Source organism: Myotis nattereri (genome assembly GCF_964212035.1).
Source record: "Myotis nattereri genome assembly, chromosome: 10".
NCBI lineage: Eukaryota > Metazoa > Chordata > Mammalia > Chiroptera > Vespertilionidae > Myotis > Myotis nattereri.
Genome location: NC_138085.1, coordinates 1,150,141 through 1,174,855, shown reverse-complemented (window position 1 = coordinate 1,174,855; position 24,715 = coordinate 1,150,141). Strand labels below are relative to the sequence as shown.

Below are 24,715 nucleotides of genomic sequence, written 5' to 3'. Positions count from 1 at the left end.
CCATATTCCTCCTTTATGTCTGTGTTGTTTTTTTAAAGAGTAATTTAACTATGTTTTTATTGATTTTGGAGAAAGAGGAAAGGCGAGGAATAGAGAGATAGAAGCATCCATTAGCTAATCCCTACATGTCCCTACTGGGGATTAAGTGCACAACCCGGGCATTTGCCCTGACCAGGATCGAACCGAACCAGTGACCTCTTGGTTCATAGGTGGACGCTCAACCGTTTAGGCCACCAGCTGGCTAATCGGTGCGTTAAACTTTAGATGTTTTCTTCCAAGAAACACATGATGGGTTTTGGGGTTTTTTTTATCCAGCCTGATAATCTTTTTCTTTTTCAAGTTTTTGGGTTGTTTTTATTTTTTTCTTTAAAGTCCATTGATTGTCGCAAAAGCCCAGGGCATTTAACTAAGGAGAAAACAAATGTTCAACTGAGATCTGAGAACCCAGAGCAGTGAGCTGGCCACTGGGCATTCTGGGGAGGGTGGGGGAGCGGGCAGGGGGCCGTGGGGGAGCGGGCATGGGGGGGCTGCGGGGGAGTGGGCAGGGGGCCATGGGGGGCCGCGGGGGAGCGGGCAGGGGGCTGCGGGGAAGCGGGCAAGGGGCCGTGGGGGAGCAGGCATGGGGGCAGCGGGCAGGGGGGCCCGCGGGGGAGCGGGCAGGGGGGCCCGCGGGGGAGCGGGCAAGGGGCCGCGGGGGAGCGGGCAGGGGGGCCCGTGGGGGAGCGGGCAGGGGGGCCCGCGGGGGAGCGGGCAGGGTGCCGTGGGACGTCTGACACAGGCAGCACAGGAGGAAGGCGAGACGCCTGGCAGTGCAGGGTTTCGTCAGCTGCTGTCAGGATGGTGTTGAGCCAGCTTGGCTTCCTTCAGGGTCGGTTCATCTCCCCCCCCACTCCCATCCCCACCCCATAGCTGTCAGTCTGTTCCATGTGTTCACGCCTCTGGTCCTATTTTGTTAGTCAGTTTATTTGTTCATTAGATTCCACATATGAGTGAGATCATGTGATACTTGTCTTTCTCTGACTGGCTTATGTCACTTAGCATGACACTCTCCAGGACCCTCCAAGCTGACTCAAAGGGTAAGAGATCCTTCATTGTTGCTGCTGCATAGTATCCCATGGTGTAAATGTACCACAGCTTCTTTATCCACTCATCTACCGATGGGCACTTGGCTGTTTCCAGAGCTTAGCTATTGTAAATTGTGCTGCTATGAACACAGGACTGCATACATTCTTTCTGATTGATGTTTCAGGTTTCTTAGGATATATTCCTAGAAGTGGGATCACTGGGTCAAAAGGCAGTTCCATATTTAATATTTTGAGGAAACTCCATACTGTTTTCCATAATGGCTGCCCCAGTCTGCATTCCCACCAGCAGTGCAGGAGGGTTCCCTTTTCTCCACATCCTCGCCAGCACTTGTTTGTTGATTTATTGATAGTAACCATTCTGACAGGTGTGAGGTGATAGCTCATTGCCATTTTAATTGCATCTCTATGATGATCAGTGACTTTGAGCATTTTTTCATGTGTCTCATGGCCATCTGCATGTCCACTTTGAAGAGGTGTCTAGTCAGGTCCTTTGCCCATCTTTTAATTAGGATTTTTTGTCTTCTTGCTGTTGATTTGTGTTAGTTCTTTATATACTTTGGAGAGTAAACCCTTAGCTGATGAATCATTGATGAACATGTTGTCCCATGCAGTGGGTTTAAATTTTAGATGTTTTTCTTCCAAGAAACACATGATGGGTTTTGATTTTTTTATCCAGCCTGATAATCTTTTTCTTTTTCAAGTTTTGAGTGTTTCTATTTTACTTTTGGTGGGGAGGTTGTTTTTATTTTGTTTTGGGGGGACTGTTTTTATTTTTTTTCATTTTGTTGGTGGTCAAAACAGGGATCTTGCTTTCTTTTTTTTTAAACATGGTTTTTATTGTTGTAAAATACACGCAACAGAACTTCCCATCTTCACCGTTGTTAGTGCCGCTCAGTGGCGATAAGAACATTTATAATGTTGAGTGACCGTCACCACCATCTCCAGACTCTTCTCCCCAAATGGAAACCCCGTTCCCCTCTCCCACCTCCCTCCCCAGCCCCGGGGACCGCCATCCCCTTCCCTCCCCATGAATGTGACCACTGTGGGGACACCATGGAAGTGGACTCACAGTGTTGGCCTCTTTGTGTCTGGCTCTGTCACGGAGCACAGTGTCCCCGGGCTCATCCCTCTCGTAGCCTGTGTCAGAGTGCCCTGCCATTCCCAAGGCTGAATTGTAATCCACTGCATATTGGCTTTCTTTTTGGAACAGATTTAAAATGATTGGCCCACAAGTAGAGGCCAAGGCCATGGTGTATGGGACATGGACAGTCGACTCCCGGAAGCCAATTCCTAGTCACGGTCAGGGGACAGCACCGGCGGGCACTCACGGCCTGGCTGCAGGCGCAGGCGCAGGCGCAGGGGTCGGCTTTTGGCTTTGACTGAATTGACTCCTAAGTGGCGAGAGCTCCCTGGAGCTCTGAAAGGACAAGGGGACGTGGCTGCCATGTCTGTGGCAGAGGCTCAGCCTGGGCGCTGCTGTGGTTGAGGGTTCAGGCCACAGCGCCTGTTAGTTATTTATCGATCAAGCCTTTGCCGCTGCCTGTGAACAGCACTCAGCTCTACAGAGAGGCACCTGACGGCAGGCGGCTGGTGGGTGACTGCGGCAGCGAAAGTCGCATGTTCACACTCCTGGCAGGTCTGCCCCATGGCCCTGAAGCCAGGCGGTGGCGGGTGGAGTGGCGCCACCGTGATGCCCCTGACATCAGCAGACGGGGTGGGGGAGACCCCCTGATCAGGCAGAGGCATCACTGTGTCTGGGAAGGGTATGTATGTATTTTGAAAAAAGTAGTTAATATTTTAGATTTAGAAAATGGAAAAACATGATTTTGAAATGTCAAGGATCCTAAAGGAAGCTCTGATAGGTTAGTTGACGAATATGTGGCACGTTTTACGACACTGAGAATCACAAGAGTCAGAAACATTCGTGGTCCTCTCAGCACTGTGTTAGCAGGTGCCGTTGGCTTTGGAGAGGGACGGAGCCCGGCACAGGCTGCTGAGGGACTTGCCAGGGTCACCCCGTGCCAGGGCACTCCCTGGGGGCCCAGTGCCCGTCCTCACAGAACGTTCCCTCCCAGTGTCCTTCACGTGCTGCTGTCCCTTATCTCTGCCCTTGACCGTGCCTGGAGTTTCAGTTTCTTGTGTCCACATCACTGTTTGCTTTGTCTTTGCAGAGTGCATTCATTCTGGGAGGAAGTGCCCCCGTGTGGGTCAGACCGTCTTGAGAGCTCTGTGCCAGGGCAGCACAGGCAGTGCCAGCCACGCCTTCTCCCAGAGCAGGGCCCACTGTGTGCCAGGAGTGCCGCCAGAGCCTTCTCTGGGAGCCCACTCAGGGCCACTCGCCGCCCACGCCAGGCTGGGGTTTGCTTGCTTCCTTCGAGTGGCATGGGTGGCATTCTCCATGTGGATATGCATTTGGAAATGGCTGAGTGGGGCCAGGGCTCATGTTCCTTTCCTACTAGGGAGTTCTGTTACCAGCCTCTTACTGTTTTATTTTTATTTTTTTTATTAATTAAATCTTTATTGTTCAGATTATTACATTTGTTCCTCTTTTTTAATCTTTATTGTTCAGATTATTACATTTGTTCCTCTTTTTTCCCCCCATAACTCCCCTCCACCCAGTTCCCACCCCACCCTCCTCCCTCACTCCCCACCCACTGTCCTCATCCATAGGTGTGCGATTTTTGTCCAGTCTCTTCCCGCACCCCCCATATCCCTTTCCCCCCCAAGAATAGTCAGTCCCTTCCCTTTCTATGCCCCTGATTCTATTATAATCACCAGTTCATTCTGTTCATCAGATTATTCACTTGATTTTCAGATTCACTTGTTGATAGATGTGTATTTGTTGTTCATAATTTGTATCTTTACCTTTTTCTTCTTCTTCCTCTTCTTAAAGGATACCTTTCAGCATTTCATCTAATACTGGTTTGGTGGTGATGAACTCCTTTAGCTTTTTCTTATCTGTGAAGCTCTTTATCTGACCTTCAATTCTGAATGATAGCTTTGCTGGATAAAGTAATCTTGGTTGTAGGTTCTTGGCATTCATCACTTTGAGTATTTCTTGCCACTCTCTTCTGGCCTGCAAAGTTTCTGTTGAGAAATCAGCTGACAGTCGTATGGGTACTCCCTTGTAGGTAACTGAGTTTCTTTCTCTTGCTGCTTTTAACACATTGTATGCGGGAAACATGTTTACACGTTTTACGTATTTATACGTTCTACCAGGGTAGTAGAGCGCGGGACACGTATTAATACGTTTTTTATAGACTAGCGGTAGAATGCGGTTAACGTATAAATACGTAAACTAAAGTTATCGTAATTTTACTGAACGTTGCCATTTGCGCAAAAACTTAGCAAAAATGGCCCACGCCACCTGTTAGCGCGCGATAAAAACTACCCACAAACAATGTGTTAAGAGTCTCTCTTTGTCTTTTGCTCTTGGCATTTTAATGATGATGTGTCTTGGTGTGGTCCTCTTTGGATTCCTTTTGTTTGGGGTTCTCTGTGCTTCCTGGACTTGTAAGTCTATTTCTTTCACCAGGTAGGGGAAGTTTTCTGTCATTATTTCTTCAAATAGGTTTTCAATATCTTGCGCTCTCTCATCTTCTGGCACCCCTATAATTCGGATGTTGGTACGCTTGAAGCTGTCCCAGAGGCTCCTTACACTATCTTCGTATTTTTGGATTCTTTTTTCATTTTGCTTTTCCGGTTGGGTGTTTTTTGCTTCTTCGTATTTCAAATCGTTGACTTGATTCTTGCGATCCTCTAGTCTGCTGTTGGGAGTCTGTATAATATTCTTTATTTCAGTCAGTGTATGCTTAATTTCTAGTTGGTCCGTTATCACAACCTCGAGGGTCTCATTAGATTTCTTGTAGGTCTCATTAAGTTTATTGGCAGTTTCTAGAAAATTCTTGAAAAACCTTAAAAGTGTGGTTTTGACTCTATATCCAGTAGTTTTCTTTCCTCCATTTCTGTCATTTGTGACTTGTTTCTTTGTTTCTGCATTTTTTATGCTTCCCTGTGTTGATAGAGTGGCTTTCTGTGCTAAGTGTCCTCTAGGGCCCAGTGGTTCAGCCTCCCCAATTACCTGAGGAGGACACTCTTGGTGCACCCCCTTGTGGTCTTTGTGCACAGTCTTGTTGTAGTTAAGCCTTGATTGTTGTAGGTATCACTGGGAGGAATTGACCTCCAGGCCAATTGGCTATAAGAATCAGCTGTGTCTGCAGTGGGAGAACTTCTGTGCTGGAGACACCCCTCTGGGGCAAGACTTGCTTCAATGGGGCTTTGGTGCTCAACTGTTTTAAATAAAGTATTTTTGTTTATGCTCTAGTAATTTAAACTTAACTAAAAATGTTCTTTCATTAGGGATGTTGCTTACTTATAGTTATTTAAGGGAAAATTCTGAGTCTAACTTTCAGTAAATTTTGAGTTAAAAATCATATTTTAATGATATTGACTGATAATTTGAGAGACAGAGGAAGGGAGAGAGAGAAACATTGATTTGTTATACTTTTCACTCATTGACCGGCTCCTGTATGTGCCCTGGCTGTGCTGGGACCCACAGCCTTGGGGTCTCGGGATGATGCTCTAACCAGCTGACCTCCGGGCGGGCCGGGGGGGGGGGCGGTGTGAAACCTGCTCTCCACCATGGGAGGCTGCCGACCGGCCACTGCTGGGTCCTCGTGTAGCACCGGCCCCGCTCTGCTGGGACAGCCCCTTTCTGTCCTGGACACCGGCCCCGCTCTGCTGGGACAGCCCCTGTCCGTCCTGGGCACCGGCCCTGCTCTGCTGGGACAGCCCCTGTCGGTCCTGGGCACCGGCCCCGCTCTGCTGGGACAGCCCCTGTCCGTCCTGGGCACCGGCCCCGCTCTGCTGGGACAGCCCCTGTCCGTCCTGGGCACTGGCCCCGCTCTGCTGGGACAGCCCCTGTCCATCCTGGGCACCGGCCCCGCTCTGCTGGGATAGCCCCTGTCCTCCTGCGGTAACCCGTTCGCATGGCTCTCTCCTTACCTGACACTGAGCTGTTGTTCTTTTGTTGACATACTTCAGAACAAATGTGACCCGTGCGGGATCTAGAAGTTTTTAAGCCGGAGTCAAACCTTCAGCGCATGCCGCCCAGGCCGCCGGCCTCCGCACGGAGCCGGCCTGGTCAGCAAAGGCAGTGCCGGGGCTCTGAGCCCACGGCCAGCATGACCCCTGCCATGTTAGCACCAGGAGGGGCAGACGAGGCATCGGGTTTCGAAATACGATGGCGTCAATATGACTTCCTGTGGAACGCCCCTCGGTACCAGGGCGGGGTGAGGGGCTCGCGGGGCCTGGTGTGAACAGGGAATCTGGGAGCGCGGCCCCTCCGCCGCTTCTAGCTCTGCGTTCACTTCTGACTTTCCTGACTATTCCTTCCAGGTCAGTGGTCCAGGTTTATGCCTCCTTTGTTGTTAAGAAGGGGTTTTTAATTCTTCCATGAGTATTTTCAAACATACCCCAAAGCAGTAAGAACAGTACAGTGACCCCCCCCCCCCCCCAGGCCGTAGGCAGGGGCATCGGCCATCGTGCAGGTGCATTAGAATCAGGTTTGCCGCTTGGTCTTATTCTCGGAGCCCCTTTTCCTCCTGATGTTTTTAAAGCAAATCCTAGAAATTGCCTTTGCCTCCCCGCCTGCCACAGCCTCGGGATGTGGTCATGCTGGCCCCCGCGTGCATCGTGCAGTGGAGTCAGCTGGCGTTCCTCAGATCGCCGCGTATCCAGGCTTTCGCTTGCCTCCAGACGCTTTCCTGGATCTGGTGGTTCTGATTCATATTCAACTAGAACCACACTCTCATTTCATTGTCTCTTTTAGTCAAGAAAGCTGCCACCCTCCCCTCCCACAATTATTCCCCAAAGCACTGCCTTGGGGGGGAGATGGGGCCCTTGTTATGTAGCATGTTCACAGGCTCTGCTCCTGTGTCCCTCCTCAAGACAACACTTACCTCCTCCTCAGTCCTTCATATTTCCTGGAAACCAGGTGTTTACAAAGGTTCAGCTGTTATGTTTTTTTTCCTTTCTTTTTAATCTTTATTGTTGAGGATATTACAAATGTTCCTCCCTTTCCCCCATTGGCCCTTTCTACCTGGTTTCCGCCCCACCCCAGGCCTTCGCCACCTTATTGTCTGTGTCCAAAGGTAATGCATATCCTATCTAATAAGAAAGGAATATGCTAATTAGCCTTTATGCCCTGAGGTATAATGACCAAGCGCTTCACCACCAGATCAAGGATCAGCAGGAGGATGGGCCGGCGAGGTACAAGTGGGCTGCGGAGAGCTACAGGAGGGGGCAGGGCAGCAAGCTATGGGGGGAGGAGGGGGGGGGGAAGCTACAGGAAGGCAGGGCAGCAACCTACTGGCGCATGGATTCGTGCGCAGGGCTACTAGTATGCCTATAAGATCTTTGGTTAATCTCTTCCCGCCCCCCCTCCCTGCCCCCTTCCCTCTGAGATTCATCAGTCTGTTCCATTTCCATGCCTCTGATTCTATTTTATTCACCAGTTTATTCTGTTCATTAGGTTTCTTAGTCATTTATTTTGATTTTTAGATTCAATTGTTGATAGATACGTATTTATTGACATTTTATGGTTTATATTTTTCTTCTTCTTCTTCATCTTCATCTTCAACCTCATCTTCTTCCTCTTATTAAAGAACTAGAGGCCTGGTGCATGAAATTTGTGCACAGTGGTGGTGGGGGAGTGGAGGGAGTGGGGGGAGGGTGTCCCTCAGCCTGGCCTGCGCCCTCCCCAATATGGGACATCCCGCTCACAATCCGGGACCGCTGGCTCCTAACTGCTCTCCTGCCTGCCAGCCTGATTGCCCCTTAACTGCTCACCTGCCAGCCCGATTGCCCCCAACTGCCCTCCCCTGCTGGCCTGATTGCCCACAATTTCCCTCCGCTGCTGGCCTGTTTGCCCCCAACTGCCCTCCCCTGCAGGCCTGTTTGCCTTTGACATATTCACTAAGATCCTTGAAAGTCTCACTAAGATCCTTGATTAACCTTATAACCATGGTTTTGAACTCTGTATCAAGTAGTTTGCTTGCTTCTTCCATTTCTTTCATTTGTGACATGTTTCTTTGTCTCCACATTTTGGCTGCTTCTCTGTGTTTGTTTCCATATACTCCCTCTGTCCCATAATAACAGTAGTAAGTGAATATTTAAACGGGAATTATTGGCGAATGCAGCTGTAAGTTATGTTGTAGTGCAAAATTGCGAAGCCTTCAATCAAAATCAGTGTTTCATGACATCTGTCATTTGTTTTGACACATCTTTCAATTTTTAGGTTAATCTAATTATTATGAACTAGAGGCCCGGTGCACAAAAATTTTTGCACTCGGGGGGGAGGGGGGTCGCTCAGCCCGGCCTGTGCCCTCTCGCAGTCTGGGACCCCTCGGGAGATAACAACTTGCTGGCTTAGGCCTGCTCCAGGGTGGCAGAGGGCAGGCCCAATCCCTAGGTGCAGCCCCTGGTTGGGCTCAGAGCAGGGTCGATTGGGGAGTTGGGGCACTGCCCCCTGTCATGCACAAAGCAGGGCCAATCAGGGGGTTGGGGTGCTGCCACCAGTCACGCACAGAGCAGGGCCCATCAAGGCATTGGGGCGCTGCCCGCTGTCACGCACAGAGCAGGGCCCATCAGGGGGGTTGGGGCTCTGTACCCGGTCATGCACAGAGCAGGGTCGATCAGGGGGTTGGGGAGCTCCCCCCTGTCATGCACAGAGCAGGGCCCATCAGGGGCTTGGGGAGCTCCCCCCTGTCACGCACAGAGCAGGGCCGATCAGGGGGTTGAGGAGCTCCCCCCTGTCACTCACAGAGTAGGGCCGATAGGGGAGTTGGGGCTCCGCCCCCTGTCACACACAGCAGGGCGGATCAGGGAGTTGGGGTGCCGCCACTCTCACACTCAGGGCAGGGCTGATAGGGAGGTTATGGCTCTATCCCATCACACACAGAGCAGGGCTGTGGGGGGGCGTTGGGGCGCCGCACCCTGTCACACACAGAGCAGGGCCGATCAGGGGGTTGGGGCGCCGCACTGTCACACACAGAGCCGCAGGGCGACCAGGGGGTTGGGGAGCTCCCCCCTATCAGGCACAGAGCAGGGCTGATCAGGGGGTTGGGGCGCCTTCCCCTGTCACGAACAGAGCAGGGAGGTTGTGGCCCCGCCCCCTGTCACACACAGAGCCACAGGGCGATCAGGGGGTTTGGGCACTGCGCCTTGTCACGCTGATCCCGGTGCCAGGAGGCCTCTCGGCTCCGCTGGTCCCGGTGCTGGGAGGCCTCGCGGCTCCGCTGATCCCGGTGCTGGGAGGCATATTACTCTTTTACTATATAGGATTGAGGCCTGGTGCATGGGTGGGGGCCAGCTGGTTTGCCCTGAAGGGTGTCCTGGATCAGGGTGGGGGTCCCCACTGGAGTGCCTGGCCAGCCTGGGTGAGGGGATGATGACTGTTTGCAGCTGGTCACACACCCTTCTGGGTGGCGGTCCCCATTGTGGTGCCTGGCCAGTCTGGGTGAGGGGCTGAGGGCTGTTTTCAGGCTGGCGGGTGACTGAAGCTCCCAACTGCTCCTTTTTTTCTTTTTTCTTTTTTTATTCTGGGCCAGCTTTAGCTCTGGCTCCAGCTCTGAGGCCTCTGCTGCTGAAAGCAGGTATCTGGTTTGTTTGGGTTCTATAATCGAAACACTGTATCAACTCCAGCTCTGAGATCGCAGCTGGCTGAAAGCAGGTTTCTGGGGTTTTGTTTAGCTTCTATATTTGTAACAATGTTTCAAACTGCAAGCTCAGAGGCCGGCAAAGCAGGCGGGGAATGTTGGAGTCCTCCGTCACTGAAGGCAGCTTGAAGTGGACATGAGGAGACGCTGGAGTTGATACAGTGTTTCGATTATAGAACCCAAACCAGATACCTGCTTTCAGCAGCAGAGGCCTCAGAGCTGGAGCCAGAGCTAAAGCTGGCATAGATTTTAGAGAGCTGTGGCCTCCAAACGAAACACCACAGACCTGGCAGCAGCAGCAGCTGCTTCCTCACAGCCCAGGGGCTGGACACGACACAGGTGCAGGCGGGAGGGTGTCTGTGGAGGCCTCGCCCGGCCGGGCAGCCAGCTCTGGCTACATGTTTAAATCCAGTCACCGCTCGTAAGCAATGTCCAGGGACTGGTTAGCGTGTGATCACACCGCGGGGAGCGCGGGACTGGTTCTGCGGGCGCCTGCGGCTTCCGTGGGCCTTGCCGCTGGGCCCGTGTCCCAGGTGGCTCAGCCCCGCCAGCGTGCGCGTCTGTTCCCTCGGTGACGGGAGTGCTCACATTTGCTAGACTGTTCAGTGTAAATGTAAAATGTCTGTCAGGAACAGAGAGACCTTTTCTGTGACATGGAACCTTCATACTTGCTTAATTTTAATTACACAAACTTGTCCACATAAGTGAAAAGTAAGCTCTCCCTTGTCAACTTTTAACACATGCATTCGGAAAGCCTACTTTATTATGTAGCGGACTTGGCTGTACCCCGTGGTCCGCGTAGCCTGTGGCACCGAGGTCCTGGGATGCCATCGCCCCGTCCCGGCGGGGCCTCACCTGCACCGGGAGGCCGCCCGCCGCTCCTGAGGGGGGCTGCTTGGCTGGCCTGAGCCGCCCAGCGTCTGCGGACGCATCTGTGTTAATAACCTGGTCAGCAGCCTTGTTTATCCATTCAATTTTTTTGGATTGCTTTCTTTTCTTATTGATTTAACTTAATTTTCTAAAAATTTAAGCTTTTTTACAATTTCTTAATCAAACCTAAAATATCCATAAAACAAAATATTTGTCGAGACACCACGTTTCCATCACTTGCGGCTGGGCATCCTGCCGTCGACAAACATTTGACAAATATACCAAGTCCCCACGCATGTGTCACGCCGCGCCCTTGCCCTCCCCGCGGCTCTGGAAGTCGCTCCGTGTCAGAGTCGGCGTGGCCCACCTCGCCCTCGCCCTCGCCCTCGCCCTCCAGACAGACCGAGTCTTCAGGCTGCTCTCCGCTGGTGGACGCTGTGTGTTTTCCACCTTCGCCAGCGCGGCCTGTGCCCCGTGGTAACCTGGCAGGTAAGGACCTTCGTGCTTTTGCTGCCGCGCCGTTGGGATGGAGCACTTGAGGGGGTCGCTGGACCCAGAGTGGGGACGGGCTCCGCGGCGCTTCTGCCAGCGAAACGCCCTCAGCACTGGGTGGCGTGTCAGCACCCAGGCTCCTCATCAGACCCGGTGTCACAGTTTTGCCAACCTCATAGATGTTTCTGCAGAGTTTCATTTTCATTCCTTTTATTATGGTTAAGGGCTGTTTCCAGAACCTCCTGTTCTTACCCTTTGCCTGGTATTTTATTGGGCGGTTTTTCTTTTTTTAAAAATATTTTTATTTAAAATAAAATATTTATTTAAATATTTTATTTTATTGAGTTTAGAGACAGAGGAAGAAGGAGAGGGAGATAGGATCATCAATAGGAGAGAAACATGGATCTCCTGCCTCTTGCACGCCCCCTCCTGGGGGTCGAGCCTACCACCGGGCCTGTGCCCTGACCAGAAGCGAACCTGCCACCTCTTGGTTCCTGGGTCGGCACTCAACCACTGAGCAACACAGTCCAGCCTGTTCTTTTTCTTCTTCAATTTCAGATACTGTCAGTATGTTAGGAATATTACCTTTTATCTAAGATACAAAATTTTAAAAATGTTTCCCCAGTTTGCCATGTCTTTTCGTGGCTTTGCTTTTGCTTTTGGTGTATTATACCACACAAAGTTTTTTATATGTAGTGGGATTTACAGCTCGCCCTTTATACTTCCTGATTTTGTCATGGTTAGGAAGGTCTTCTCAGTCCCAAGGTATACAGGAGTTCACTCATGTTTCCTTCAAGTATTGGTAAATTAATGGGTATTTTGGTACTTTTTAAAGTTGTTCCATGTCTTGTTGCTTGCATTGTTTCTGATAAGAAATCTGCTGTCAGTGTTTGTTCCTCAGGAAATACTGTCTTTTTCTTCTTTGTTACTGGTTTTTACCAATTTGATTAGGACATGTGTTTGTGATTTTCTTTATGCTTTCTCTGCATGGTGTTTGAGATCTGTGTGTTTATAGTGTTCATCAAACTGGAAAAAAGGCTTCAGCTCTTACTTCTTTAAATATGTGTGTATATACACTGAGTGGCCAGATTATTATGACCACCTGACATTTGTAGGCAAATTAGCCGTACACTGCATCGTATGGGATATGGAAGCTGAAGGCCTGTTCGAACACCTTTGCTGTCTGCAGTTACCAAGATAAAACGTCTCAAATTCACACAGGAACACAAGGATTGGACAGTTGAGCATTGGAAAAAAGTCATGTAGTCCGATGAATCACGTTTCCAGTTGCCTCATGCAGATGGCAGAGTGAGAATTTGGTGGAAACAGTATGAAAGCATGCACCCCACATGCATGAGTACAACCCTTCAAGCTGGTGGGGGCAGTGTTATGGCTTGGGCATGTTTTCCTGGCATGATTTGGGCCCTTTAATTCGTGTGGAACAACGTCTGAATAGCACAACATACCTAAGTATTGTTGCTGATCAAGTTCATCCTGTCATGTTGATGGCGTATCCCAATGGAGATGGCTTCTTCCAACAAGACAATGCGCCATGCCACGGTGCTCGTATTGTGCAGGAGTGCTTTCAAGAACATGAGGGAGACTTTACCTTGCTTAGGTGGCCCCCACAATCACCAGATCTCAATCCAATTGAGCATTTGTGGGACGAAGTTAAAAGAGCCGTCAGGCAGCTGGTTCCACAACCATCAAATCTCACAGAACTGGACAGTGCTATTCATCGGGCATGGTGTCAGATTCTTTGCATCACCTTTCAACATCTCGTGGAGTCAATGCCAAGAAGAATCGCCACAGTATTGGAGGCAAAAGGTGGCCCAACGAAGTACTGATGGTGTGGTATAATAATCTGGCCACTCAGTGTATATCTTTCTGTTATCTGACCCTCCTTTTTTCCCTTTTTTCCCGGGACACACTTTTTTTGCTGCTGTTAATCCTCACCTGAGGATATTTTTTCCATTGCTTTTCAGAGAGATAGGAAGGGAGGAAGGAGGGGGAAGAGAGAGAGAAACATCTATGTGAGAGAGACACGTCAACTGGTTGCCTCCTACACGCACCCCAACTAGGGGACGGGGAACGAACTGCAACTCAGATACATACTCTTTTTTTTTTTTTTAAATATATTTTTATTGATTTCAGAGAGGAAGGGAGAGGGAGAGAGAGATAGAAACATCAATGATGAGAGAGAATCATTGATCAGCTGCCTCCTGCATGCCCCACACTGGGGACCAAGCCCAAACCCAGGCATGTGCTTTTGACCAGAATCGAACCCAGGACCCTTCAGTCCGCAGGCCAAGGGTCTTTTCACTGAGCCAAACCAGTGAGGCCAGGTACGTACTCTTGACCGGGCATTGAACCCGCCACCCTTTGGTGGATGGGCTGATGCTCTGACCATTGAATCACACCAGCCAGAGCCAATTACACACTTTTAGGCTGGTTGTTATTCCAAAACTCACTGAATCCCTGTTCTTTCTCTTGTTAATTCTTTTTTTAAAAAATGTTTTTATTGATTTCAGAGAGGAAGGGAGAGGGAGAGAGAGAGAGAAACATCAATGATGAGAGAGAATCATTGATCAGATGCTTCCTGCACGCCCCCTACTGGGGATCAAGCCCACAACCCGGGTATGTGCCCTTGACTGGAATCGAACGCAGGACCCTTCAGCCCGCAGGCCAATGCTCTGTGCACTGAGCCACACCAGCTAGGGGTTGTTACTTCTTTTTCCTCTGTAGGTAATTATTTTTCACTGTAGGTAGTTTTTATCGCCATATCCTCAGGTTCTCTGCTCCTTTCCCCTGCAATGTCTAATTTACCTCTAATCCCATCCAGGATATGTCTGCTTTCAGACACCGATTTTACCCCTGCACACTAGCTCTGAGTCTTTTTGTATACCTCCTGTTCAGTCTCTCACCGTGCTTAACTGCCCTCTGCTTTTTGAACATTGGAGTGTATTTATAGTGGCTGTTTTATGACCTTGCCTATTGGTATTTATCTGTGTTATTTCTGGTTCTGTTTCTATTGATCGGTGTTTCTTCTGGGAGGAAAACCGATCTCTGCATCTTTGCTCCTCTCCTGCTTCTGTTTTGAGAGGTGTTGCCAGAGGCACCAAGACAAGGACATTTAAGTGACTTTCAATTAGAAATGGAAAATCGATTGCACTTTCAGTATTAAGGAGGTTGAGTTTATTTGTTTTTCACTTATTCTAAATACTTGGAAGACTCATTTTAATTTGAAGGCAAAATGGCAAGGAAATTATGTAAAAAGAAAGGTTTAAAATTTACTTTCTTAACCCATCCAGTGAGACATGTACACAGCAAAAGCCCTGGAAGTCGAGGGTGTGACCCTCCCTGCCCGCCAGGTCCTGTGAGGATGCTGCTCAGACGCACACGTTTCCTTTAGGCAAGTGGGGCCCTGGTCCCACCCTCTCCCTGTTGTAACTGCCTCTGAGTAACTGAGTGAGGGGTGAGTGGCATTTAGGAATGACAGTACTTTGACAGTTACACTTTAATTTTTGTTTTTTTTAGAATGCATGGTATATTTTATAATTAATTAGTTAATTAATTTTGTTAATCCTCACCTGAGGATATTTTCCAATTGATTTTTTTTTTAGAGAGAGAGAGAGTGGAAGGGAGGGGGAAAGGCAGAGAGAGAGAAACATTGATGTGAGAGAGACACATTGATTGGTTGCCTCCCATGCAAGCCCCGACCAGGGCTGGGGATCAAGCCTGCAACCGAGGCCCATGCCCTTGACTGGAATCGAACCCGGATCCTTCAGCCCACAGGCTGGCGCTCTACCCACTGAGCCACACCAGTAGGGCTAGTACACCTTTAATTTGCCACTTTGTGTGTGTGGCGTCTAGTCCAGGCATTAGACAGTGGCCGTTGGTGTTTGGAGCAGACCCGAGCGAGGTGCACGCGATGCCCCTTTGCTTGTGAACCAGGGTCTCGGTGGCTGGAGAAGGTGTTCCATTCAAGTGGACATTTATTATGCAGAGACTTGCTTTTTGAAAGTGAAGCTTGGATCAAGTTATTTATGGCTGTGTTTGTGCAGAAGCTGTAGGTGTAGTCAACACGACGCTTGTTTTATTTCCTGAAAGTGCCTCTGGGAAAAGCAAAGAGAATAAATATTGTGTGAGTTTCTAAGCAACTCAGATGTCGTCTCCCCTCGCGCTCCCCTCGCCCCGCCGCCTGTCTCCAGAGTGTATTACAGACGAACCAGAAAAACCAGGCCTCCGGGGCTCATCCGCCTTGGGGTCCTCCAGGCTGAGTGGGGATGCTGGCGGGCTCGGAGAGCAGGGGCACCTCGCTGGGGCGCGTGCTGCACAGGCCGGTCTGCGCCTCTGGCTGCTCTTCCTGTGAGCACGGTTTTGTGAGTCCTTTATTTAGAAATTACCAGTGTGGTTTGTTCTGTGGTCTTAGCTGAGGTTTCTCATACTGTATTTTAGTTATAAATCTGATTTTTTACTTCCCACATGGGTAATGTTTAAGATCCACTGAACTTTCTTTTTCTGCAAAATTAGGGGTCTTAATAAAACAAAGTGTAATTCAATATTTGGACTCGTGTTGTCAGCCAGGCACTCCTGTGAGTGCTGATTTTAGAGAGCTGTGGCCTCCAAACGAAACACCACAGACCTGGCAGCAGCAGCAGCTGCTTCCTCACAGCCCAGGGGCTGGACACGACACAGGTGCAGGCGGGAGGGTGTCTGTGGAGGCCTCGCCCGGCCGGGCAGCCAGCTCTGGCTGTGCCCCCGCACTCCTGGTGTGTGTGCCACTCCTTATGAGGACACCAGTCCTTCTGGGCCAGGGCTCCACCCCGTGACCCGGAGAACCTGCTCACCACCCACCGGCCTGCTGCAGCGGGACAGGCGGCCTGCTGCAGCAGGACAGGCGGGCCTGGGCCTCGGGGAGGTGGGGCGGGGCAGGCCTGCAGCAGCGTCCTGGTCTTGGAAGTCGCGCGTGGGGCGGGCTGCCATTGTGTTGAGTTCATCTGTAGCCTTTTTCTCATTCTGCCTCTTCAGTGCATGACAAATTCTCACTTTCTTCTCTTCTCTCTCCCATTTCCCGCCACGTTGCCCATGACTTGGCTTTGACCACGACCCACAAACAGGTGTATTCATGTGCGCAGAAGTCCGAGGTGTAGTTCACAGGGCAGGGTCACCCTCATGAGGGTGTGCACGTGCTTTCTCCTCTGTGTCATGTTCTAAAAGCTGGTTTCTGAGGGGCCCCTTCGCATAGTTGGAGAACAAGCTCCCAGCGTCGTCACACGCGGAAAGGCTCCGTCCCTGATTTATGGCATTTTGAAGCCAGTCATGAGACTTCCCTGCAGAGGAAATGATAGTTTGGAACATTTCCCTGCCATTTGGCAGCTTTGGTAGGAAATGGAGGACGGTGCAGTGGAAAAGTTTCCTCACACGCCGTCCTTGCTGGGGAGGCGTCCGGTGCGTCACCTCAGGCCCGGGGGGGGGGGGGGGACCGTCACGCTGTGCTCAGTGGTGGCCTCTGGGTGCAGTTATTCTCTTTCTCAAGGTGTCGTTTAGAATTATCTTTTCCTGTCATAAGCTCTTCCCCAGCAGGTAGAAGAAGTTGTTCTTTTAGTCCTCACCCCAAGATATGTTTTTATTGACTTTAGAGAGAGGAGGGAGAGAGAGAGAGAGGGAAAAACATGGATGTGAGTGAGAAACATCCATTGGCTGCCTCCCATACGCCCCTGACCGGGGATTGCACTGGTCACCTAGGTATGTGCTCTGACTGGGAGTTGAACCCACAACCTTTCTGGGGTACGGAATGATGCTCCAAACAACTTGTGATCCGAGAAACGCGTGGGTGGTCTCCTCTGCTGCTGGTGGGGGCTCCTGGGGAACTGCTGGAATAAGCATTCCCAGAGGCCCCTGGGAAGGCGAGTGAATGTTATTTGTGTGGGATTATATCCGGGTTCCCTCAGCCCCACCTCCCTTCATCCCAGTCCTGCAAGAGGTGCAGCTGGGAGTCGGCAGAGCTGGGAGCAAAGCCAGAGTCCAGTTTCTGCCCCACGTGCAGCGGGGCCAGTCGGCATCAGGCGAGCTGCAGTCCATCGGCCCAGGGTAGGTCCACACGGCCATGGGCACATGGCAGGTGAGGGCGCCCAGGGCGTGCACCCCCTGCTACCAGAGTCCCGGGAGCACAGCGAGGGAGCGCCTTCATTTAGGAGGTGGCGGATCTCAGTCCTCCCGCCCTTGCAGTGGCCACCCCTGCTCTGGCCAGTGACCTGTTCCCAGGTGTGACTGACCGACAGGTGCCTTCCCTGTGTCTCCCAGCCTTGCCCGGGCAGGCCTGCAATTGGCCTGCCCTTTGCTCCTTTACAGTTATTAATAACTGGGTACATTCCCATGGCATTGAATGAGCCACCAGCCAGGGCCGTAGAAGAATTTTTTAAAGAATAATGGTTTAATTTTGTGATGGCTGTCTTCATTCGTATGACATACTGTGATGTGGTCATGGTGTCTGGTTATCAGCTGAGATGAAGGAACCTGCTTCCTGTCCAGGGACATGGCTGAGGGGCTCGGCCGGCAAGCACAAGGCCGAGTCAAGCACAAGGCCGGCAAGCACTCGAGTCAAGCCGTCGGCGGTGCCGGCCCTGTGGCCTCTGCAGATGCTCCGTAGTGATGAGACCCAGCTTATCGGGGGCTGCAGGGCCCTTCAGGGTTGAGCGGGGGACCTTTCATTCATATGTGACCGTGGAGACGCATCGGCCTCCGTCTCCTCTCTCAGGCGCATCGCGCATTGATGGGACGGCTGCAATAGAAGGGCCCCGGGGAGTCCTCGCCCTCTCCCTCCTTCCTGACCCTTCAGCTCTTCGTCGTGGAACAGGAAGTGCGTGACGCATGGAGCAGCTCACTGAGGACCAGTGCGCTCTCCTCTCCCACTGACTGCTCGCTTTACAGAAGCTCCTGAGCCGAGGGCTGTGTTATCACAGGCAATGAAGGATGAAGATCCAGAAAGAGGCCTGGAAGCGAGGAGAGAGCGAGGCCCGGGCAGGTCTGTCGGCCCAGCCCAGCCCAGGGGCTCTGGAGGTCGTGGCGTGCTTTGCCTGCTGCAGACGCCGTGCCCGACCTGCCAGGGGTCGGGCGTCTGTTGTGTCTGTGACTGGCGCTGCGGTTGCTGTGTGAGGACACTGACCCAGCAAGGAGGTGCCGGCGGGCGGTGGGCAGCAGGCCCTGCGCGCCCCATCCGCCCCGAGCCTGGGAGCCTGGGAGCCTGGGAGCCTGGGGCCGGGGCCGGGGCCAGTCAGGCAGCATTTGGAAGTTTCATGGGTTCATGCAGTGCAGGCCAGAACGGTTTGGTTTGATTTTGTGTCAAAATGTTCTTTCCCTTTAGGAGAGGAATGGGGGGTCTGGAGGGCCCCGGTTTCCGGACACCACAGGGCCTCCTCGATGGGAGGGTGGAGGAGCCAGAGGGTTACAGCCAGTCACCTGGAGCTGTGATTGGGGCGGGAAGGGCACCAGGTGTCTGACCGGTGGGGTCAGACCGGACCTGGGCTCAGCAACCTCGGTACCTGGGTTCTGGGTTCTGCTGGGAGAGACTCCCGAGCCAAGACTCCAACTGTAAGAACGTTTATTTGGAAAGTCACAGAAGAGGAAGAAATGATGGTAGAAGAAATGGCTGAGGAACAAGTTACAGCGGCAGAGAAGGGCCCTTGGAGGTTAGAAGTGAGGAAGGTGGTAATGGTTACACTCGCCAGGTGGGGGAGAAAGGCACAGTGGTGCTCCCTGGAGGGAGGCGCTGGGTCCTCCTTCTTAGGGCTTCAGGGTGGAGACCTTAGGGGAGGTCCCAGGGAAGATCTCAGTAGAACAGTCAGCAGCTTCCCAGGCGTGTCCTTTCAGGGTCATGGTCTCCATGATTGGTCAGTGCCAGGGGGTCATTACCCAGTGCAGCTGGGCCCAGTCAGCCGTGGGGACACTTGTCTGGTTCTGCTGCTCTTCTGGGCCTGGAGTGAACCACATCTGAGGCCTAGATGTTACCTCTGGGGAGGAAGGTCAGGGGTCCAAACCGCAGGACTAGCGACCTGCTGGGGAGGGAGGTCACGGGGGGAGGGAGGTCCCTACAATGGATTGCCTGTCGCCAGGCACCTCGACCTGTCCATCGTCCATCCACTGCGGCCACAGCCCCGATGGCTGATCCTGAGTTTCTTGTCCTTTCAGAGCCAGACAGGGTGGCGGGTGCTGGGTAGCTGAGTAGGGTCACCGGTCGTTAGGGACTGAATTGTGACCCTCAAAGGATTCACACGTTGAAGGCCTGTCCCCCGTGGTGGTCCTGGGAGCTGGGAACTGTGGGAGGCATTAGGATGAGAGGAGGTCATAGGCAGGGTGACTCCAGGCCCCTCGGCCCCGGCCAGGTGTGGACAGTGAGGCAGCAGCCGTCTGTGAGCCGGGAAGGTCCTCCCCGGAACCAACCTGCCACCATGTCTGAGGCTCCAGGACTCAGCCGTGAGCAACAGCTGCTGTGAGACCTCTGCCTGGTGTGCCCTCAAGCAGCCCACGCGGCTGAGAGCGGACCAGGTGCCCGCGGGCCTGTGGGCAGAGGTGCGGGCAGCCACGGGCTGGCTCCAGGACGGACGGAAGCCTGTCGTTAGTAGTGACTGAAGGACATTGTTTTGGCAGTGCCGTGCCTGAACCTTGGGAGAATACAAGAAAAAACCGTTGTTTTAAACTCATTTTTCCTTGTCGTATTCCTACCTTCCTATTTACTCTTTCCCACACTGCCCGCTCAGACGGTGCTGGTGCAGGTCCTTTGCCCTCCCTGGCCCCAAACGCACATCCCAGTGAGTTCTGTGGCCTTTATATGAGTCGGGTGTTGTAAGGTCCACTCATGCACTCGTACTCTGGGAGGGAAAGGTCAGTGTTAGAGTGAGGGCCTGGCTGTTAGTGGGGCGTGGCCTATGTTAGTGTCATATGGCCTGTGTTAGTGGGGCGTGGCCTGTTAGTGGGGCGTGGCCTGTGGCTCATGCCCCTTGCCACGGCTTCCCTCCTGCTGTGGTTTGCCTGATGCCATCGCTCCTTCATGGCTAAAGTGTCTCCTGCTTCCACTTTGGAAATCTGACTCTGCCATCAGCCTGTATCTGCTCCTGGTGCCCAGGAGCCTCCCCTGTCCAGCACCAGCTTCTTCACACCCAGGACTTCACTGAGCCTCTGCTCTGTGCCAGCCTTCACTGGCTGCGGGCACAGCCCAGGTGCCCACTGCCCAGTGGCGAGGACGAGGATACTCCCTGAGAGGAAGTACAGACAGCTAACACGGCTGACACGTTCACACAGCCAACACAGCCAACTAACACGGCTGACACGGCTGACAAGGCTGACACGCTCACACAGCTAACACGGCTGACACAGCTTACACGGCTGACACGTCTGACAAGGCTGACACGCTCACACAGCTAACACGGCTGACACAGCTTACACGGCTGACACACTCAAACAGCAGCTTTCCAGGTGTGTTCTTTCAGGGTCATGGTCTCCTCAATGGTCAGCGCCAGGGCAGGGGGGTCATTACCCAGTGTAGCTGGGCCTGATGTAAGCCGTGGGGACACTTTGTTGGTTCATTTCTAACACTGAACCAATACAGCCAACATGGCTGACACGCTTACACAGCCAACACAGCTGACACAGCTGACACAACTAACATGGCTGACACGCTCACTCAGCCAACACAGCTGACACAGCTGACACAACTAACATGGCTGACACGCTCACACAGCAAACACAGCTGACACAGCCGACGCAACTAATAGGGCTGACACGCTCACTCAGCCAACACAGCTGACACAGCCGACACAACTAACATGGCTGACACGCTCACACAGCCAACACAGCTGACACAGCCGACACAACTAACATGGCTGACACGCTCACTCAGCCAACACAGCTGACACAGCCGACACAACTAACATGGCTGACACATTCACACAGCCAACACAGCTGACACAGCTGACACAACTAACATGGCTGACACGCTCAGCCAACACAGCTGACAAAACTAACATGGCTGCCACGCTCACACAGCCAACACAGCTGACACAGCTGACACAACTAACATGGCTGACACGCTCACTCAGCCAACACAGCTGACACAGCTGACACAACTAACATGGCTGCCACGCTCACACAGCCAACACAGCTGACACAACTAACATGACTGACACGCTCACTCAGCCAACACTAATACAGCCGACCCAACTAACATGGCTGACACGCTCACACAGCCAACACTAATACAGCCGACCGAACTAACATGTCTGACACGCTCACTCAGCCAACACTAATACAGCCGACCCAACTAACATGTCTGACACGCTCACACAGCCAACACAGCTAATACAGCCGACACAACTAACTTGGCTGACACGCTCACTCAGCCAACACAGCTGACACAGCCGACACAACTAACATGAATGACACACTCACTCAGCCAACACAGCTGACACAGCCGACCCAACTAACATGGCTGACACGCTCACTCAGCCAACACAGCTGACACAGCTGACACAACTAACATGGCTGACACGCTCACACAGCCAACACAGCTAATACAGCCGACCCAACTAACATGGCTGACACGCTCACTCAGCCAACACAGCTGACACAGCCGACACAACTAACATGGCTGGCACGCTCACACAGCCAACACAGCTGACACAGCCGACACAACTAACATGGCTGACACGCTCACTCAGCCAACACAGCTGACACAACTAACATGGCTGACACGCTCACACAGCCAACACAGCTAATACAGCCGACCCAACTAACATGGCTGACACGCTCACACAGCCAACACAGCTGACACAACTAACATGGCTGACACGCTCACACAGCCAACACAGCTGACACAACTAACATGGCTGACACATTCACACAGCCAACACAGCTGACACAGCTGACACAACTAACATGGCTGACACGCTCACACAGCCAATACAGCTGACACAGCTGACACAACTAACATGGCTGACACGCTCACACAGCCAACACAGCCGACACAACTAACATGGCTGACACACTCACACAGCCAACACAGCTGACACAGCCGACGCAACTAACATGGCTGACACGCTCACACAGCCAACGCAGCTGACACAGCCGACACAACTAACATGGCTGACACGCTCACACAGCCAACACAGCTGACACAGCTGACGCAACTAACATGGCTGACACGCTCACACAGCCAACACAGCTGACACAGCTGACACAAGTAACATGGCTGACACGCTCACACAGCCAACACAGCTGACACAGCCGACACAAGTAACATGGCTGACACGCTCACACAGCCAACACAGCTAATACAGCCGACACAACTAACATGGCTGACACGCTCACTCAGCCAACACAGCCGACACAACTAACATGGCTGACACATTCACACAGCCAACACAGCTGACACAGCTGACACAACTAACATGGCTGACACGCTCACACAGCCAACACAGCTGACACAGCCGACACAACTAACATGGCTGACACGCTCACACAGCCAACACAGCTGACACAGCCGACACAACTAACATGGCTGACACATTCACACAGCCAACACAGCTAATACAGCCGACACAACTAACATGGCTGACACGCTCACACAGCCAACACAGCTGACACAGCTGACGCAACTAACATGGCTGACACGCTCACACAGCCAACACAGCTGACACAGCTGACACAACTAACATGGCTGACACGCTCACACAGCCAACACAGCTGACACAGCCGACACAAGTAACATGGCTGACACGCTCACACAGCCAACACAGCTAATACAGCCGACACAACTAACATGGCTGACACGCTCACTCAGCCAACACAGCCGACACAACTAACATGGCTGACACATTCACACAGCCAACACAGCTGACACAGCTGACACAACTAACATGGCTGACACGCTCACACAGCCAACACAGCTGACACAGCCGACACAACTAACATGGCTGACACGCTCACACAGCCAACACAGCTGACACAGCCGACACAACTAACATGGCTGACACGCTCACACAGCCAACACAGCTGACACAGCCGACGCAGCTAACATGGCTGACACGCTCACTCAGCCAACACAGCTGACACAGCCGACACAAGTAACATGGCTGACACGCTCACACAGCCAACACAGCTGACACAGCTGACACAAGTAACATGGCTGACACGTTCACACAGCCAACACAGCTGACACAGCCGACACAACTAACATGGCTGACACATTCACACAGCCAACACAACTAACATGGCTGACACATTCACACAGCCAACACAGCTGACACAGCCGACACAACTAACATGGCTGACACATTCACACAGCCAACACAGCTGACACAGCTGACACAACTAACATGGCTGACACGCTCACACAGCCAACACAGCTGACACAGCCGACGCAGCTAACATGGCTGACACGCTCACTCAGCCAACACAGCTGACACAGCCGACACAAGTAACATGGCTGACACGCTCACACAGCCAACACAGCTGACACAGCTGACACAAGTAACATGGCTGACACGCTCACACAGCCAACACAGCTGACACAGCCGACACAACTAACATGGCTGACACATTCACACAGCCAACACAACTAACATGGCTGACACATTCACACAGCCAACACAGCTGACACAGCCGACACAACTAACATGGCTGACACGCTCACACAGCCAACACAGCTGACACAGCCAACACAACTAACACAGCCGACACAGCTAACACAGCTGACACGCTCACACAGCTGACACAACTAACACAGCCGACACAGCTAATACAGTTGACACACTCACACATCCAACACAGCTAACGCAGCCAACACAGCTAACACAGCTAAGCTTTTTGGTAACAGCCTTGCTTAATGCCTCAAAAATAGCATGGTTTTGTTGTTGCTGCTGCCTTTGAAAGAAATTAACTTACTAACACACTTCAATGTTTTTCTTTTAACATGTATTATGAAGCCTCTTTTTTTGTTGTTAATCCTCACCTGAGGATATTTTTTTCCATTGCTTTTTAGAAAGAAAATAGAAGGGGTGAGGGGGGAGGGAAACATTGACTGGTTGCCTCCCACATGTGCCCCCACTTAGAGCAGGGAGTGAACCAGCACCCAGGTATGTGCCCTTGACTGGAAATGCTCTAACTCAGTGGTTCTCAACCTTCTGGCCCTTTAAATACAGTTCCTCATGTTGTGACCCAACCATAAAATTATTTTCGTTGCTACTTCATAACTGTAATGTTGCTACTGTTATGAATTATAATGTAAATATCTGATATGCAGGATGGTCTTAGGCGACCCCTGTGAAAGGGTCGTTGCCCGCCAAAGGGGTCGCGACCCACAGGTTGAGAACCGCTGCTCTAACTCCTGAGCCGCCGGCCAGGGCTGAAGCCTCTTCTTTATGTGTTTTGAGGGAGATGCTGTAAGCCTGGAAGTCGTGTGCAGCCAGGCCTGCTGCAGGCGGCAATGCCTCTCGTAGGCGCTCCCCCAGCCGGGCCGATGCCACTCCTGAGGCCTCATTTTTACGGGGAACCTGT

At 52.0% G+C, this 24,715-nt stretch overlaps 1 protein-coding gene across 1 annotated transcript in view; it reads left to right on the top strand.

Moving 5' to 3' along the window:
• Nucleotides 1-24,715, top strand: part of TBC1D8 (TBC1 domain family member 8) — a 108,021-nt gene that overhangs the window by 35,643 nt on the left and 47,663 nt on the right. The gene's annotated exons all lie outside the window — the stretch shown is intronic.